The sequence below is a fragment of the Capra hircus genome, chromosome 4 (genome assembly GCF_001704415.2).
Source record: "Capra hircus breed San Clemente chromosome 4, ASM170441v1, whole genome shotgun sequence".
Taxonomy (NCBI): domain Eukaryota; kingdom Metazoa; phylum Chordata; class Mammalia; order Artiodactyla; family Bovidae; genus Capra; species Capra hircus.
The window spans coordinates 8,118,676-8,138,454 of NC_030811.1; the positions used below are offsets into that span (position 1 = coordinate 8,118,676).

Genomic DNA, 19,779 nt, shown 5'->3' on the forward strand with positions numbered 1-19,779 from the left:
CCATAGCACCCTGAACACACCTGATCTTGTCAGAAGTCTAGGTTGGAAGTTATTTTTCTTTATACTTAAAAAATTTATTTTATAATACTATAAAGTATCACTAAAGACAACTTTATTATTCAATTGCTCTTCTCACCAAAGTGTCACATTTAAAGATTTTTTGAAATGCACGCATGGTTCATGGGTCTGGCTACACAGCTATTTAATTTTACTTATTTGTGCCTATATTTTCACTCACACAATTTTTAAAAATAACATTTTCCTAATTATGATAAATAATAATAAAGTGCTGTACTCAGTATATCAGCAAATCTGGAAAACTCAGCAGTGGCCACAAGACTAGAAAAGGTCAGTTTTCATTCCAATCCCAAAGAAAGACAGTGCTGAATAATGCTCAAATGACCATACAGTTGTGCTCATTTCACATGAAAGCAAGGTAATGCTCAAAATCCTTCAAGCTAGGCTTCAGCAGTACATGAACTGAGAACTTCCTGATGTCAAAGCTGGATTTCAAAAAGGCAGAGGAACCAGAGATCAAATTGTCAACATGCATTGGATCATAGAAAAAGCAAGAGCATTCCAGAAGAACATCTACTTCCGCTTCTTCGACCAGTTTAAAGCCTTTGACTGTGTGGATCACAACAAACTGTGGAAATTCTTAAAGAGATGGGAAAACCAGACCACCTTACCTGTCTCCTGAGAAACCTGTAGGCAGGTCAAGAAGCAACAGTTAGGGTGAAAAAATTGGCTTAAAACTGAACATTCAAAAAAACAGATTTTGGCATCCAGTCCCATCACTTCATGATAAATAGATGGGGGGAAAGTAGAAACAGTGACAGACTTTATCTCCTTGGGCTCCAAAATCACTGCAGATAGTGACTGTAGCCACAACATTAAAAGACACTTGGTCCTTGGAAGGAAAACTGTAACAAACTTAGATAGCATATTAAAAAGTAGAATATCACTTTGCCAACAAAGGTCTGTATAGCTGAAGCCATGGTTTCTTCAGTAGTCATGTACGGATGTGAGAGTTGGACCATACAGAAGGCTGAGCACCAAAGAATTAATGGTTTTTAATTGTGGTTGCTGGAGAAGACTCTTGAGAGTCCCTTGGACTGCAAGGAGATCAAACCAGTGAACCCTAAAGGAAATCAACCCTGAATATTCACTGAAAGAACTGATGCTGAAGCTGAAGCTCCAATACTTTGGCCACCTGATCCAAAGAGGTGACTCACTGGAAAAGACCTTGATGTTGAGAAAGACTGAGGGGAAGAGGAGAAGGGGACGGCAGAGGGTGAGATGGTTGGATGGCATCACTGACTCACTAGACATGAGTTCGAGCAAACTCGGGGAGATGGTGAAGGACAGGGAAGCCTGGTGTGCTGCAATCCGTGCAGCTGCAAAGAGTCAGACACAGCTTAGTGACTGAACAACAACTATTATAAAGCAATAAAAAGGTATAAACCCACAGGACAAAAAGTATGTGGATGAGATAATTAGTTTCACATGGAAGAAAAAACAAAACAGCTGACATAGTCTGCAGAGAAATCATCCAAGAGGTATTCTATGGGAGGCACAGGGGAGGTTGGAGACCAGAGGGCATTACTGAGGGATGCTGTTCTACAGGTTCCCACTGGCTCTCGGAAAATGGATGGTGATTGCTGTCAACTGCATACCTGGGTGTTATGACATAGTGAATTGGTGCTAGTTCAGAACCTAGAATGGCCTGGGGGTATAGCTCAGGGGTAGAGCATTTGACTGCAGATCAAGAGGTCCCCGGTTCAAATCCGGGTGCCCCCTGCTGATTTTCTTCCCATCTGGAGACTACATACGTGGTCACTGTAGATTAGATCTCAGTACCACCAACCTTCACCTCCACCCCCAACCCTGCTTGTTGGGAGGCTTTTTAAATTAGGCTACTTTCCTCTAGCGGGGCTTAGCAAACAGAACATGGAAGGAGTAAGGAGAGGAGAGGAGAAGTAGGAAAGGTTATCTTCTGACTCAGGAAATGGTTGCAAGTTTTCCTCATCCAGCGTTAGAGGCTTTGTCTTGACCCTAAGAGCTGTGTGTGTTTGGTCAGCTCTTCCAATTGCTATTTATATTATTATTTCTCTTTTCAAGTGAGTTAGGAAGGTCCAGGGAGCCAACTGAATTAGCAGCTGTGCCCCCGCAGACTCTGGGGACGAATCCGAATACTTTTATTTGAAAAACAACACATTCTCTGCTCTTCCCACCCGACCAGCACTATCTACCCGATCAGACACATTTGGGGAGAGAGGACACTGGATGATTCTCAAGCGCATTTTGCCTGAACGTGGGCTTCCCAGGTGGCGCAAGTGATAAAAGAACCTGCCTGCCAATGCAGGAGACTAAGAGATGAAGGTTCAATCCCTGGGACGGAAAGATCCCCTGGAGAAGGGCATGGCGACCCACTCCAGTGTTCTTGCTTGGAGAATCCCATGGACAGAGGAGCCTGGTGGGCTACAGTCCATGGGGTCGCAAAGAGTCAGACATGACGGAAGCGACTTAGCATGCACATATGATTATCAAAGCCAGTGCCCTCGACAGGGCCAGGAGCAAGGAGGGAGAGGGCAGACCTAGTGAGAAAGTCGTGCTTCTGCCAGGGGGCAGACCCCCAGGTTCTGGAAGCCACAAACACCTGGGTGACTGGCTGTGCTACTGTTCAGGATAGCACTGTGGGTGGAAAGATGCTTTTTAGATAATAATGGCTCAGAGTTAGATCATTTAAACACAGATCACAAGGTCTAAGATCCATAATCCAAGTAACCCTACTGCTGTCACTTTAAAAAATTAATAGACTTTATTTTTCAGAGTAGTTTTAATTTTACAGAAAAACTGAGCAGAAAGTGCAGAGAGCTCCCCTCCATCCCCTCACCTCAGCTGCCCCCTCCCAGGTGCCCCATTATTAAATTTTATATCAGTGTTGTTGTTGTTGTCCAGTCATCCAGTCATGCCTGACTCTTTGCGATCCCATGGACTGCAGCACGCCAGGCTTCCCTGTCCATCACCATCTCCCAGAGCTTGCTCAAACTCATGTCCATTGAGTCGGTGATGCCATCCAAACATCTCATCCTCTGTGGTCCCCTTCTCCTCCTGCCTTCAGTCTTTCCCAGCATCAGGGTCTTTTCCAGTGAGTCGGCTTTTCACATCAGGTGGCCAAAGTATTGTAGCTTCAGCTTTACCATCAGTCCTTCCAATGAATGTTCGGGACTGATTTCCTTTAGAATTGACTGGTTTGATCTCCTTGCAGTCCAGGGGACTCTCAAGAGTCTTCTCCAACATCACAGTTCAAAAGCATCAATTCTTCTGTGCTCAGCCTTCTTTATGGTCCAACTCTCACATCCATACATGATCAGTGGAAAAACCACCGCCTTGACTAGATGGACCTTTGTTGGCAAAGTAATGTCTCTTCTTAACATGCTGTCTAGGTTGGTCATAGCTTTTCTTCCAAGGAGCAAGAGTCTTTTAATTTCATGACTTCAGTCACCACCTGCAGTGATTTTGGAGCCCAGTGAAATAAAGTCTGTCACTGTTTCCATTGTTTCCCCATCTATTTGCCATGAAGTGATAGGACTGGATGCCAAGATCTTAGTTATTTTGAAAGCTGAGTTTTAAGCCAGCTTCTTCACTCTTCTCTTTCACCCTCATCAAAAGGCTCTTTAGTTCCTCTTCACTTTATGCCATATGGGTGGTGTCTGTGTATCTGAGGTTATTGATATTTCTCCCAGCAATCTTGATTTCAGCTTGTACCTCATCCTGCCTGGCATTTCACATGATGTACTCTGCATAGAAGTCAAATAAGCCGGGTGACAATATACAGCCTTGGCGTATACCTTTCTCAATTTGGAACCAGTCCATTGTTCCATATGTGGTTCTAACTGTTGCTTTTTTACCTGCATACAGGTTTCTCAGAAGACAGGTAAGGTGGTCTGGTATTCCCAATCTCTTTAGGAACTTTCTACAGTTTGTTGTGAAAAATTAAATGCACACAATTAAATGCTTTAGCGTAGTCAGTGAAGCAGAGGTAGATGTTTTTCTGGAATTCTCTTGCTTTTTCTATGATTTCTTGCTTTTTCATCAACATCTGCTAGATGTTGGCAATTTGATCTCTGGTTCCTCTGCCTTTTCTAAATCCAACTTGAACATCTGGAAGTTCTTGGTTCATATACTATTGAAGCCTGACTTGGAGAATTTTGAGCATTACTTTGCTAATGTGTGAAAGGAGTGCGATTGTGCAGTAGGTTGAACATTCTTTGGCATTGCCTTTTTTGGGATTGGAATGAAAAGTCCTGTAGCCACTGCTGAGTTTTCCAAATTTGCTGGCATATTGAGTGCAGCACTTTCACAGCATCATCTTTTAGGATTTGAAATAGCTCAGCTGGAATTCCATCACGTACTCTAGCTTTGTTTCTAGTGATGCCTTCTAAGGCCCACTTGACTTCCCACTCCAGGATGTCTGGCTCTAGGAGAGTGATCACACTGTTGTGGTTATCTGGGTCATGAAGATCTTTTTTGTATAGCTCTTCTGTATTCCTGCCACCTCTTCTTAATATCTTCTGTTTCTGTTAAGTCCATACCATTTCTGTCCTTTATTGTGCCCATCTTTGCATGAAATGTTCCCTTGGTATCTCTAATTTTCTTGAAGAAATCTCTAGTCTTTCCCATTCTACTGTTTTCCTCTATTTCTTTGCATTGATCACTTAAGAAGGCTTTCTTATCTCTCCTTGCTATTCTTTGGAACTCTGCATTAGATGGATATATTTTTCCTTTTCTCCTTTGCCTTTCACTTCTCTTCTTTTCTCAGATATTTGTAAGCCTTCCTCAGACAACCATTTTGCCTTTTTGCATTTCTTTTCCTTGGGGATGGTTTTGATCAGTCTCCTGTACAATGTTATGAACCTCCGTCCATAGTTTTTCAGGCACTCTTTCTATCATATCTAATTCCTTGAATCTGTTTGTCACTTCCATTTTATAATGGTAAGGGATTTGATTTAGTGTGACCTTTATTAAAAATAGCAAATGAATGTTGATGCATTAATATTAACCAATGTGCATGGTTAACATTAAGGTTCATGCTTGATATCGTATGGTTTTGTGGGTTTTGACAAATGCATAATGTCATGTACCCGCAATTAAAATATCCTTCAGAATAGTTTCACTGCCCTAAAAATTCTGCTGCTATACCTCTTCATCCCACTCTCCCACCTCAAATCCCAGGCAACCACTGATCTATTTGCTGTCGTCTAGTCGGAAATGTACACTATATGGCCTTTTTAAACTGGCCTCTTTTACTTAGCAATATGAATGTAATATTCCTCCATGCCTTTTTGTGGCTTGATAGCTAGTTACTTTTCATCACTGAATAATATTCCTCTGTTTGGACCTGATATGGGGTGTCTGGAGGTCTGCAAGGGGACAGGCACACACAGGACCCAGGATATCCCACCGCAGGCCAGAAGGAAAGAGCTCTGACCACACAGCAGTGCCCCTTGGTCCCAGCCCGTGGGTCCCCAAATAACCACCTTTACATCCGGTCATGAAATTGAAAGACGCTTGCTTCTTGAAAGAAAAGCTATGACTAACCTAGACAGCATATTTAAAAAGCAGAGACATTACTTTGCCGACAAAGGTCCATCTAGTCAAAGCTATGGTTTTTCCAGTAGTCATGTATGGATGTGAGAGTTGGACCATAAAGAAGGCTGAGCACCGAAGAATTGATGTTTTTGAACTGTGGTGTTGGAGAAGACGCTTGAGAGTCCCTTGGATTGTAAGGAGATCCAACCAGTCAATCAAAAGGAAATCAGTCCTGAACATTCATCAGGAGGACTGATGCTGAAGCTGAGGCTCTGATACTTTGGCTACCTGGTGTGAAGAACTGACTCACTGGAAAAGACCTGATGCTGGGAAAGATTGAAGGCGTGAGGAGAAGGGGATGACAGAAGATGAGATGGTTGGGTGGCATCACTGACTCGATGGAGTTTGAGCAACCTCTGGGAGTTTATGATGGACAGGGAAGCCTGATGTGCTGCAGTCCACGGGGTCACAAAGAGTCGGACACAACTGAGCAACTGAACTGAACTGAACTGAACTGAACGCCTGGTCTTAGGTTCCGCGATTGTGCTCCCCAAAGGATCTTGGCCCCACCTCTCCGATTGTCTCCCCTGGGTTCAGCCCCTAGGACACCGCCTCAGGCGGGGACCAGGCCTGGAGAGCTGAGTGTGCCATGGGGGGTCAGGCAAGGAAGGAGGCTGAGGCAAGGAGGCTGGCGCAGAGCAGGGGGCGGAGTCAGAGAAGCTAGGGGAGGAGGGAAGGGAGGAAGAACGTGGAGGGGGCGGGGTTTCAACCCTAAAAGCCCTCTTTCTCAAACATGGTGCCTCCCTCCCCGCCGACAGCAGTGCTGGTGGCAACTAGAATGGAAAGGTACCTCCTAGACAAGGGCGGGGCCTCGGGGGCTGCAAAGGTGAACTCATGGCGCTAGAATGGCCTCCAGTCAGTGTGTGGTGGCTTTGCCAGTTTCAGAGGTGGTGAGGAATGGATAGAATTTACAGTAGCTATGGAATGCTTGGGTGTGGTAACACACTTGAAGTAAGGTATTGAGAAGCTATTGTGGAGCAAGGGGGTATAGCTCAGGGGTAGAGCATTTGACTGCAGATCAAGAGGTCCCTGGTTCAAATCCGGGTGCCCCCTGGTAGCTTCCTTTATTGCCAAATGGCTTCCCTGACAACAGATTTTTCACAACCCCGCCACTGCTCTTCCCCAGAACTAGTTGTCTTTCCAAGTGCCTTCTCTCCTGTGTCAGAGTGAAGTGAGGTAGACTGACCTAGTGGCTGTGATTCACCTCTATCCTTTCTACCCCTGTTGTTTTGTGACCTGTCTTTGCTGCAGAAGCCGGTGTGCTCTGCATCCCTTTGCTATGGGCTCTGCTGCAGTTATCAGTCTAGGCCAGTCAGAAGACAGGAACTACACAGTACTTTAAACAGGGACTTTATTTTATTTTTTAAAATAAAGAATGATTGTGCTAAAGAACGATTGTGCTATGAAGAGGGAATAACTATAAAGGTGCAAAAGTGAAAGGAAGTGAAAGTGAAGTTGCTCAGTTGTATCCGACCGTGGGATTTTCCAGGCAAGTGTCCTGGAGTGGAATGCCATTTCCTTCTCCAGGGGATCTTCCTGACCCAGAGATCAAACCTGGGTCTCCCACACTGAAGGCAGACACTTTACCGTCTGAGCCATCAGGGAAGCCCCATAAAGGTACAAAGAAAACCCTAAAGGTATCCCTGGGGTGAAGGGCCCAGTCAAGGGCGAATTTGGAAGGGGAACCCTTCACCAAAGATAGGATTCAGACCTCATCGAGGAAGGTGGGGTTGCAGCCTGCTTACCACATTGCCCCAGCCAGACCAGCTCATGGTTTCCAAGCAAGCAGGAAGCAGCCTTGGGGGACAAGCCCTGTGGAGGTGTGAGGCCTGAACTGTGCAGTGTCCACACTGGGAGGATGTGAAACCAGACTTTTGGGCAGAGGCAAGTCGAGGCTGGCTGGCAGGTGCATGGGGAGGGGAGGCTGGCAGGTACAGGAGTGGTCACCCATTCAGCTGGAGCTGCAAGGTCACCAAGTGACTTGTCCTTTGGGTGTGTACCTGGGGCAGAGCATCACCAAGTGTCTTTACACACCCACACCACTCCCCAGCTTGCAACAGGAGGGCCAGGGGCAAACACCTGTAGCAGGAACTAGGCAAAGGACCGCTTTCTCCTGCAGTGTCCCTCCTGCACCTTCTACTGACAACTGGTAATATTGTGCTCACTTAAAGGAGAAACAAAGAACCCAGTCCATTATCCCACAGCAGGTATGGAACGGTGAATTTGGAGCTGAGAGTCTTGATAACTGGCACACCATGTGTTTTGGCCAACAGGATGTGGGTAGACATGATGCAAGCAGCGCCCCGAGATCTACTTGCAAGGTTGGGTTTGCCCTCTGGCACTTCCGCCCTTACCCTGAGCCAGGCTTTCCCTGTAAGCTTCTCTCCTTCCCCCGGGCCCCTGAATGAGCACAAGACCCAACCCTGAGCCCAGCTCACTGAGAGGCCAAGGCCAGCTGGCCCAGAGCTTGAAGCCCACTCACCCAGCCCAGCCCAGCCTAGACCAGCTGATTCCTGCAAACCCATGGAGGCGACAGTAGATGCTTATTGTTGTGTGTTACTGGTTGGGGGCGGCTTGTTATGCAACATTTTTCTGAATAAGACCAGCCAGTACTGAAATCAGTGTCTCGAAAGAGGCTCTGGCTGTACCCAACGGTAGAAGGGCAGATGGTGGTTTCTTCTGCATACTCGTATCTGCTTCCTGTCTTGTCCAGTCTGTGAAAGTAGATGTTTATTGCAGTAAGTCTACTGCAAGTGGTCCACTGCTGCAAGTCTGCAGTGTCCTGTCACTGGATTCGGGCTGCGAGAGGGGTGGATAACTCAGATCATGGTGTACATGTGTAGCTGCTTCAATCATAGCTTTCCCGGTGCCTCACTTGGACCTAATGTAGATCCTGAACTTGTCTGATTGAATGAGGCTTTGAGGACTTGGGATAAAGCTGAGTATATTTTGCATGTGGTAGAGCTGTAAATAATTATGACCAAGAGGGCAGATCATGGTAGATTAAACTTTTCCCCCGCCTTGTTCACTTATTCTGTCTTGTGCCCTTTGCCACAAGGCTTTTCAGATCCTCCCATTAGAAGGAGGTATGTTTCCCTGCCCTTGCTTTAGGGCTTAGTCCTGTGACTCGTTCTGACTGATGGGATGGTAGCACATGTGATACAAGCAGAGGCTTGTGATCTGCTTGCGTCGTCAGACTTGACTTTTTGCATTTTTGCCATTTCCAAGAGAAAGCTTCCCCTGCTAGCTACTACTCCTCCAACTGGGACTCTGGAATGAACAGACAGGGAGCAAACCTGAGCCCAGTTCACAGAAACCGAGCACAGATGGACCCACAGCTTGAAGCGGGGCCACCAGGTAAAGTCCAGCTGAGATCCATCATTGTTTGGCATCTGTGCTGCTGCCCTGTGAACATGAAAATAAATACTTATGGTTGCACGAATCAGAATCCTGGGATTATTTGTTTTGAAGCATTACTGTGGGCGTCGCTGACTGATACAACTACAGTTCTTACAGTCTTCTCTCCCCCACGACAGTGCTCACCAGCTTCTGAGTGAGGGGAGAGGATGAGACTTCAGTTTTTGAAGAAATTCGGTTTGTGGCTAGAGGGTGGAAAAGTGTTGATTAGACAAGTGTGGGGTCTCTGGGGAGCGGAAAAAAAGATGAACTCATAGACAGAAGTCAGTCTCTACCCAGTTGGTGGTGGGTCCGCCAATGTCCACAGTCTGCTTGGGAATGAACAAAGTTTATAGCACACTATGGAACTGGTTGGTGTGGCAACACAGGTGAAATAAGCTAAGGAGGACCTTCATTTAGGTAAGGGGGTATAGCCCAGGGGTAGAACTGCAGATCAAGAGGTCCCTGGTTCAAATCCGGGTGCCCCCTGTGGTAGCTTGCTTTATTAGCAGATGCAGATAAAGGACCCTATTCAGCGTTTCCCGCCACCTTCACCATCGTCACCACCCGTCCCCGGTCCGTGTCAGCTTCCTTAGGCCCCCGTGTTCTCTGACACAGATCATGGTGTGCGTGCATAGTCGCTTCAGCCATGTCCGACTCTTTGCAATCCCGTGGACTGTAGCCCACCAGGCTCCTCGTAGTTCTGTCTTTAAGGATCTGTGTGTGTTTCACTTCTTTAAAATTTACATTATGGAGGACGCACTGAATCACAGGTTACCCAGCTTGACTGCACCAGAATTACTTAGGGACATTATTAAAAATACGGAGTAGCAGGAGGACGGGGCAGTGTCGGGTAGGGGATTAAGAGGTACAAACTATTCAGTTATAAAATAAGCTACAAAGAGATATTGTACAACACAGGGAATATAACCAATATTTCAGAATAACTGTAAATGGAGTATGACTTTAAAATTTGTGAATCACTGCATTGTACACCTGTAACGTATTGTACAAGGACTCTATTTCAATAAAAAATAAAATTAAAAAATTTTGAAATTCAGATTAGCCCCAGAAATCCTGACTTAGTAGAACTAATGAGGGGCATGTGAGCTTTGTTTTGAGGAAGGACACACTCCCCTGCTAACCTTGACCCCAAAATCCAGTGATTCTAAGTGGCTAGAAAATTATTTTGGAACTTGAGTATGCATGTAAGTCATTCAGTCGTGTCCAACTCTGTGTGACCCTGTGTGTAGCCCGCCAGACTCCTCTGTCCCTGGGATTCTCCGGACAAGAATACTGGAGGGGGTTCATGCCCTCCTCCAGGGGATCTTCCTGACCCAGGAATTGAACCCAGGTCTCTTGCGGCTCCTGCATTGCAGTTGGATTTCTGCTGAGCCACCGGGGATGCCCTTTGGAACTTATACCCCTGTATGATGCTAAACAACCTCTGATGGCAAACCTCAAGGGTCCAGCTGATGCCTTCAACCCAGGACTGAGGGAAGACAGGGTGCAGGGCTGTAGGCATAGACCACGGCCAGGTGTACAGAGGTGGGAGAATGTGGGACCGGGGAGAAGGGCGCAGGCATGGTAGAGTGGTGACAGGTTATAGCGGTGCAGTATTGCCAGGTGGGGTGACTGCCCATAAGTAGTAACTCAGCTCCCTTCGTTAAAGTTCAGCATTGAAACAGGCTTGTAGACGCCACTGGTTGTGTCAGAGTAAAACATCTGATTGATGATTCAGAGAATCCTTGTTTATAGGCGGATGCGGTGCTTCCTTTTCCATTTTTCCCCAGCCTTTCAACCCTTTTCCATGTTTTGAGGGTTCCCTATTGTGTGAGCACGAGCCCTGGTGGAAGAAATGCCTCTGCTGGCAGCTGCAGAAGCCAAAATCAAAGGCTATTTCCTCCCTCTGTCCTCCTGGCATCTCCAACTCACATGATATCTGTAGACTGAGTGGCACACATCCCAGGGTTGGCAGGGCCCGAGCACCGTCCATGAGTGCCCTAACCAGCGTGACTTGCCCAGCAAGCTGGCTGGGTTCCTTCCCTTGGACCTTCCCTGGTTCATGAACCCATGTCTTCCACCTTCCTTCAGTGCCATGAACTCTCCCACATCAGACAATGCTTACCTTTCCAGTTTCGCTTTCTGTGATGCTGTGCCCAGGGTAATGCAACAGTTGGAGTGGGTTGCAGACAAAAGACTTTAAAGGAAAATAGGGCAGATGTAGGACTGGTTTTCTGCCCTAATTGGGACTGAAGAAAGTGGAAATCCTTTGATTCTTCAGGGCCAAGAAACCAGGAGCCCAGGGCTTCAGTGGCAAAGTAGCTGAGTAATTGATCACACAGATGCAACTGACCATCCGGATTCGAGGCTGGTTATTCATCCGGAAGGCACTTAATGGCTATTTATAACTGGCACCCATTCTGATTGGTCAGTGTCTGTGGTTGCCATTGAAGGTTTTGAGTATCACCTCTTCTTGGACAAAACTTTTAAAGACCAGCTGCTGTTCTGAGAACGGTGTGAAGGGCCGAGTCCGAAGGCTTTGGGAAGCTCGAAGACGCATGGTGGAAAGCTCAAATGTCTGCATTCTCTTCTCTGACTCAGGTGGAGATGGTCAGTCTTCCCAATGACTGCACTGAAAAACTCAGCTTGTGCTGCTCAATGACGGAGACTGCTGGAAAATGAAGACACAGTTGCCAAATTACAATCCTAGTTGGGTTCGTTGTTTTCCCCGCTTCTGGTACCAATTGCCGCTTCAGTGATGGCCACTCCCACAAAGTTTCAGAGACTCTCAGGACAACTCCTCACACTTGAAACACAAGTTGCTGCATCTTGCCCTCACCTTAGCTTCTACTGGGAGTGTTCTCTGTTCCTCAGGTAATGGTTAAGGATGTTAAAACACTTTGACACAAACATGGTCTCCCTGAGTAGCTGTGTAGAGCCCGTGGTTACTAGCTGCCAAGTTCTACATCTATGTACATGTGTTTTTATATTCGTAGTAATCCCAAAGCTTTTTTAGAAAAATATTTAACTCATACATACACATGCACACGCATGCACGCACGCACACACACACAAACACACACACACACAACTTTGACATCTCCCATTTGAATGTCTGTGGTGGCTTAGACTTTCTGTTTCTCATCCAATAACATCTAATAATAAGTTGAACTTTGTAATAAGAGAAGGGCCTCCCAGGTGACTCAAAGAATCTGCCTGCAACGTAAGAGACGTGAGTTCGATCCCTGGGTCGGAAAGGTCCCCTGAAGTAGGAAATGGCAACCTACTCCAGTATTCTTGCCTGGGAAATCCCATGGACAGAGAGTCAGACATGACTTAGCAACTAAACCACAACAGTAAGAGAAAGAGCCTTGGTATTGAGTTCAAAGGGATATTTGGCAGAAGCAAAAAGTACAGACTAGGAAAGCCCTGGTCTCCCAATTTCTCTATCCTCTCAGATGTCCGGTTGCAACAACTATTACTATACCGCAAACACAGCGACTGCTTCACATTTCTTGATGCAAATATCTCAATAATAACTAACGTTGTGGATGGAGGGGGAGTACTCTGACTTCTCAATCTCCATTTCCTCGTCCTTGTAGCATTCCGGTTTCCACTTGGATCAAATCTGGTAAGGAATCTCAGACCTTTTATAACTAAGAAGTGGGCATGCCTTGATACTAACTAGGTCATGCAAATGATTCCTCTTTGGAAGGAATCTGAGCCTCTGGGCAAGAGACAAAGCACCCAGATTGGCTGGTTCTGGATTCTGCAAATGCATTTCCCTGACTGCTCCAGCTTCACGGTGAGATTGCTACTGCAGTATTAGAAGCTGATTTCAGAATCTTGGAGTTTGACTTGGTCCTGCCTTTCACATTGTCGTGGCAATTTTGTGATGTGTTTCCAATAAATTACTGTCTTAAATTAGGAAAAGAAGTTCGCTGAAAAATGGATACAGCTGTCTTCACGCTCTTTTTACTTTCTGGCAACTGGAAGATCCAAGCGGTGATGTGCTTGGACCAGCGGTGGGTGAGGGTCAGAAGCTTTGTGAGAAAAACCTATCTGGTTCTGCAGAAATGCAAAAACTCTCTCAAATAATAAAACCACTGGAGTCACCAAAATGAGGTCAGAGATCCTGAGTCAGGTGTCACCGCGCGATGAGACAGCAGCCTGGATGCTGCGTCTTCTGTGCAACACGATCAGGAAGAAAGGTAAAATCTGGGCAGCCAGGACCTGTCTCCGTTGACCCATTTCAATCCTTATTCAAATCAGTTTTTTTTTTTTTTTTCAGATGAAAGCATTTCTTAAGTGACACTGACAATTGAAACCATTGCTGTTTTAAAAAGCAAGACTGAATTGTCTGGAAAAAAGCAAATAAGTCATTTCAGAGATAATACATATTTATAATATGCGTATAATTTTCTTACAACAATTAACTCTTCTTCCTGTTTTATGATGATTTTTAACAATAGAACTCTTGATTACTTTTTCATGCCAATTAAAAAAAAAACTTTTCAGGACACCTTTCATAGTAGCTGCATAGTATTCTATATGGCTGCTGCTACCATTTATTTAGCCAGTCCTTTGTTGGATATCTGTGCAGTCACTAATTCCACTCCTATAGACAGCTCTGCAAAGGGTCCTGTTGAAGATGTGTCTCTGTTTCATCTTACTTTATCATAAATTCCTAGACATGGAATTTATGCATATGCATGTTTAAGCCATTATATTGTAAAATTTTTCTCCAGAAAAGACATATAGACACATACTGTCAACATCAGAGTCTGAAAGTACCAGCAAATAGATTTTCATTGTGAAATATACATATAGAAAACTTATATGTACTATTTAATACAGTATTTAATAAACACTTATAGATAGCCCTGTATCCACTGCCGAGGGGAAAATAAAACATTGCTAGCCACCCCCTTCCCCGGTGGCTCAGCAGCAAGGAATCTGCCTACAATGCAGGAGACACTGGAGATGCGAGTTGGAGGAATCCAATCCCCTGCAGGAAGGTCCCCTGAGAATCCTGCAGGCCACCTCAGGGTCCATTTGCGTCCCCTTTACTTATCACGACACCGTCCCTTCTCACGTGCATCCTGATCTTTGTGAAAATAGTATGTGTGTATCAATTAGGCCATGGTTGCCAGCTCTGTTATGGGCCCTCCACACCCCACTGCCATATTGTTTACCTGTCCCGTAAGTTATTGAGAAAGGTAAAGTCTCCTCAGTCCTATGATTGGGGCTTTGTTTATTTCTCCTTTCTATTTCTGTCCATTTTGTTTTATATGTTTTGATACTATGTTATTGGGTGCATTTAGATTTAGAATTGTAATATTTCCACTGACTTCCTTATCATTTTTTAGCAGATTAGAAATCATTCCATTTTATAACATATACCAAGTAGTCTGAATAAAGCCTGTTAAAACTTACTGTGAAATCCTTAATCAAAATACAGATTATGGGAAGAAGTAAAATTATTATTATATGCAGATGACATGATACTCTATATGGAAAACCCTAAAGACTCTACACAAAGACTACTAGAACTGATAATAAATTCAGCAAAGTAGCAGGATACAAGATTAACATACAGAAATTATTTCATCTCTTTATGCAAACAATGAAATATCAGAAAGAGAAAAAATTCCCATTAAAGATCGCATTTTAAAAAACACCTAGGAATAAATCTGAGTGAGGAGGTGAAAGACATATGCTATAAAACATTGACAAAGGAAATTGAAGATGATTCAAAGAAATGGAAAGATATCCCATGCTCTAAGATTAGAAGAATTACTTATTTATTGTGTGTGACTTGCCCATTCAAACAATGATTCCCTTCACTAAAGTCTTATTAGAAGATGCATGGGTGTGTGGAGCATCTCTGTCCTTGAAATACATTTTAGTAGCTGTTCTCTATAGACAGGGATACTTGCTGGAGATCTTACAGTGGGGAGGGATTCTCTGATTTCAGTGGGGAGGGTCCTAGGGTGTTAGAGTTCAAGGAGTGTGACTCTTCACCTCCAGATGCACGTTAGAGGTTACTGTCTGGTCCATGCCACACAGAGCGTGGCTGTGCGTGACTGGTCCTGAGGTCCTTGGGGCTGACGATGGGAAGCCTGCCCCCGTCCTCTTGACTTGTAGCACAAGGAGATTCCTGACCTCTCATTCGGTTCCCAGATCTGAATCAGTTCAGAGGCCTGGCATCCCTTGAAAGGGAAATCTGAATAAACTTGAGTTAAGGATTCTTCCAAAATATCCAACCGTGGGACGTGAACTTACTCCTAGATTTCCCCAAAGTGCCCTTCAGCCGTTTACCTGGAAACTCTTTACTAGGGAAAGACAAATACCCACGTATCTTCCAGATTATTGGTGTCTATTGCCTCTGTGAAACTTCTGGAGGTCTAATATTTGAGGAAACATCAGCATATCCCAGGAATGACGACATCCTATACCTCGCCCTGTTGAACCACCGCAATCACAGCTAATAGCTTCCCCTGGAGGATCCCATCAAAGCTGAGGACCAGAGGGAGAAAGGACAGCAGCAGATGCGAGCTGAAGCCTAGATCTGTCTGGTGGAGCCCAGGAGGAGGTCGTGTGGGAGGCGGGGTCCTGAAGGGGTCAGAACGGATACAGCGCAGGATGGAGGGAGTCTCAGTACCAATTACAAGCCATGGCTTTATAAGCAGTGCCTTCAGCCTGGAATTTGAGATGACTGCAAAGAAGGAATACTTTCTTTCTTCCCACTACCCCCTTCTTCTTTATACCTCCCAGAACTTAGCCGTGTTACAAGAATAATGAGTCCTGTTTCTAACACACCTTTGCCACGGTCCTCCATGGCCCCCTGGGTGGCAGCCATACAATGTTTTAGCTGCTAAGAAGGATCAGTCAGTGACATTGCCAGAGCCTGTGCTTCGGTGGTGGGTGGTCTGCCCTGCTGCAGAGCAGGGCTTGGCAAGGAGAGGCCTGTCTCTAGGGCCCCAGAGGGGTCAGCTCATCAGCCAGGCCAACCTGCTGGTTTGGGACCTCCTGTGGAAAGCTGGAGCTGCATTTGGGCCTCGTGGGGAGGCTGCAGGTTTTGTAGCCAAATACCTGCCCTGGTGTCCACCAAGTCTCTGCAGACTCTGCCAAAGCCCTGGACTTGGCCACGGATGAGGGAAACACCGCAGAGGGGGAGATGGCAGTGGAGACCCAAAGTCCATCCGTACTTCTAGAGGGCACGGTGTGAGGCCGCAAGTGGGTGCTGAGAGAGGGGAGCTTCAGGTCAGCGCAGAGGAGTGTCCGGGCCCCATGAGCACAGGAGAACTGAGCTCATGGCCAGAGAAGGGTCAGTTTGCAGTGAGGTCCGTCTGCCAGGTGCCCAGGAAAGACTAGGGATGAACAGGAACAACAGTGTGCTGGTGAGGGTGGGGAGCACACACCCCAGGAAAGGGGTATAGCTCAGGGTAGAGCATTTGATTGCAGATCAAGAGGTCCCTGGTTCAAATCCGGGTGCCCCCTAATAAGCCTGCTTTTATCCGCTGAAATAGCTCTGTCCCCCAAACTTTAGGAAGAGAGAAGGAGGGGGTCAGGATCACATGGTTACAGATCTTCCTTTGTCACAAAGCCAGATGGGTTCCAACACCCAACCCCGCTGCACTAGGTCAGTCCCTTTCTCGTGGCTTCAGGCGGACTTTTGTGTTATTATTTGCCAACCCATCACCGGAACGTTCTTCTATTTTAGCAGAAGAAGTTTCTGAGTGCTCAAATGAGGAGCCTGGAGGAACAAGAGCTTATGGCAAGAAGAGGGTGGCTCAGCCAGGCCATAGAGCTGACCAGGGAGAAACAGAAATGACTGGGGTGTGGAGAGACTTCCCTGGTGGTCCAGCAGCTGGGACTTTGCCTTCCAACGCAGGAGGAGCAGATTCAGTCCCTGATTGGGGAGTGAAGATCCCACATACCTCTAGGCCAAAAAAGCAAAACATAAACAATATTGTAACAGATTAAAAAGTACAAACTTAAAATACAATGACTGGGAGACTGGAGGACCCTCCCTGGGGAGGCCACAATCATGAAACAGTGTCACACAGGAAAGGGTCAGAAGTGGGCTCCTGGCTCAGGGGAGGGGCCTCTGACTATAGGTTTAAAGGGTTGGATTTTTAGGCCCCTGCAAGCTTATTTCATTTAGTACCAGACATCAGGTGGAGGGCTTCCCAGGTGACTCAGTGCACAGGTTCGATCCCTGGGTCGGGAAGATCCCCTGGAGGAGGGCATGACAACCCACTTCAGTATTCTTGCCTGGGAAATCCCATGGATAGAGGAGCCTGCCAGGCTACAGCCCACAGGGTTGTAAAGAGTCAGACATGACTGAACAACTGAACACACATACACACACACGCACACACGCGCTCACATCAAGTGGAAACCTTTCAGGTCATCTCTGGGGAAGGTCTATCTCACCCCACCCCATCAGGGCTCGGCCAAAAGAATGGGCAGCAGATGAAGGCAGCGGGCAAGGTTGTGCCCTGCCCCGGGGTGTTGAGGGCAGGAAGAGCCTGAGAACAAGCCGTGTGGATCTGGTCCCAACCCTATTATTAATCAGGCGTGTGCACACAGGCACGTCTCTTAATTATGGCCTCTTTTTGAGCCTATAATATGGAACACAAAACTAAATTGGTGATTCCCAATTCTCCCTTTCTTTGGGGATCTTCTCCAGAGTTTGTTAAAAATAGAATCTTTGGGGACTTTCCTGCTGGTTCAATGGCTAAGACTTTGTGTTCCCAAGGCAGGGGGCCCAAGTTCAATTCCTAGTCGGGGAACTAGATCCCACATGCCACAGCTATGACCTGGTGCAGCCAAATAAAAATTTTTTTAAATTCAAAAGAAATGATCTTGCCAAAAAGTTTATATTTAAAAATATAGAGGGCTTCCCTGGTGGTCCAGCAGTTAAGAATCCACCTGCCATCGCAGGGGACCCGGGTTTGATCCCTGGTCCGGGAAGATTCCACATGCTGCAGAGCAACTAAGCCCCAGTGTGTCAACTACTGAAGCCCACATGCCCTGGAGCCCATCCTCTGCAACAAGAGAAGCCCCCGCAATGAGAAGCCCACACACCGAAGTTAGAGAGTAGCCCCCACCTGCCACAACTAGAGGAAGCCCGTGCAGCAAGAAAGACCCAGTAAAGCCATAAATAAATAATTTTTTTAAAAAAGATGGAGTCCTTTGCTTTCATGGCCAACCCCTCTGATTCAGGAAGTCTGACATGGAGCCTTGAACTTCATGTCCATGAAAGCACATCCTGCTTTCCTGCCTCAGAGGCCTGTGTGTGATGGGCAGCCCAGCTGGGGCACTGTGGCCTCAGTTTAATCCAGAGGCCCTCCATGACACAGCCATGGACTTCTACTGATGGCTTGGCCCTGGATGGCTGGCCGGGGGCAGAGGATGGTGCAGAAGGGGATGACAAGCAGGGATGCCTTCAGGGTGCAATCGAGCAGGGCTCCTGGGCTCCCTAGACACAGGGCAGCTCAGTGTCTGGAGGAGTGCTGGCTACAATCACAGAGGCCAGGGGTCTCCGTTTGGCCAGAACAAAGAGATGAGCTTTTAAGGACAGCTGCGTCTTGCCTGTTCTTATTGTGATCCCTGCTTCCTTTCCCTGGCCAGAGCCGATGATGTGGCACAGAGGAGAGAGAGAAAAGAGGCAAGGAGGGTCAGGCAAGTCCTTCCGCCACCCCTTCACTCCTTGGCTTTAATCCCACAGCCAAGAAGGATCGGCTGATTCTGTTCTTCCACGGGCCCTGCTCTCTCTGGGTCTGTGAGTCAGACCAGACCCAGTGGGAGCTCTAGGACCTGGGGACATGGACACTCAGTCCAGGACCTCTGACCTGCAGCCCAGCATGAGGGGCTCAGGAAACTAACACAGAGGCTTCTGTCAGTTCAACAACTTCTGCGTCATAACCCACGTGGGGGGTGATGGAGACACACCAGCCCCCTCTGTGGAGAACGTGCGGATCTGTGGAAGGTGGAAATCTCTGGCTGGAGCTGAGGCAGAGCCGGAAGAGCTGGAGGAGGCAGGGATCTGTGCCTTGTACACTTCCATTTTCATGCAAATCACCTGAAGGAGCACCTTTAAATACAGATCAGGGCTGTATTTTCCCAGGAGTTGTGAGCTGGAGGAGGCAGGGATCTGTGCCTTGTACACTTCCATTTTCATGCAAGTCACCTGAAGGAGCACCTTTAAATTCAGATCGGGTCTGTATTTTCCCAGGAGTTGTGAATCAAAGGGTTCGAATGGCTTTGTCTTTCTTCTCCAGGTGTCCTGATCTGGGGAAGGGGGATGTGGACAGGTAATGTCAGACCCACTTTGGGATTGAAAATGAGAAAAAGGAGGGAGCACCTGGATTTGAACCAGGGACCTCTTGATCTGCAGTCAAATGCTCTACCCCTGAGCTATACCCCCTGACCTGGTGGAGTGGTATAATTAATGCCTTTTACTGGGTTGACATACCAGTATTCCATCTTGCTGGTTGAGATGTTCGGTCAGCTCTGCTTTTTTGAACCCTGGCCTCCCAGCTGCCAGGGATCAGCCTTTGTTTCCCCATCACTTCTATGTGCATCTGGCTGGGAGCCCCCTGGTAGCCTGGTTGACCTTTAGAGGTCGGGAAACATTTCAAATCATCCAGATAATCCTCTTGGGTGCTGACAGTCACTGAGCATCTACTGTGTGTCAGGCATGCTGGGGTGACA

General features: G+C 46.7%; 4 non-coding genes across 4 annotated transcripts; 3 read left to right on the plus strand and 1 right to left on the minus strand.

Annotated features, from left to right (window-relative positions):
- Positions 1,729-1,800, plus strand: TRNAC-GCA. Its single transcript has one exon. It is a non-coding gene; the product is annotated as a tRNA-Cys (tRNA).
- TRNAC-GCA lies at positions 6,637-6,708 on the plus strand. The gene has a single exon. It is a non-coding gene; the product is annotated as a tRNA-Cys (tRNA).
- TRNAC-GCA lies at positions 16,487-16,557 on the plus strand. Its single transcript has one exon. It is a non-coding gene; the product is annotated as a tRNA-Cys (tRNA).
- Positions 19,421-19,492, minus strand: TRNAC-GCA. The gene has a single exon. It is a non-coding gene; the product is annotated as a tRNA-Cys (tRNA).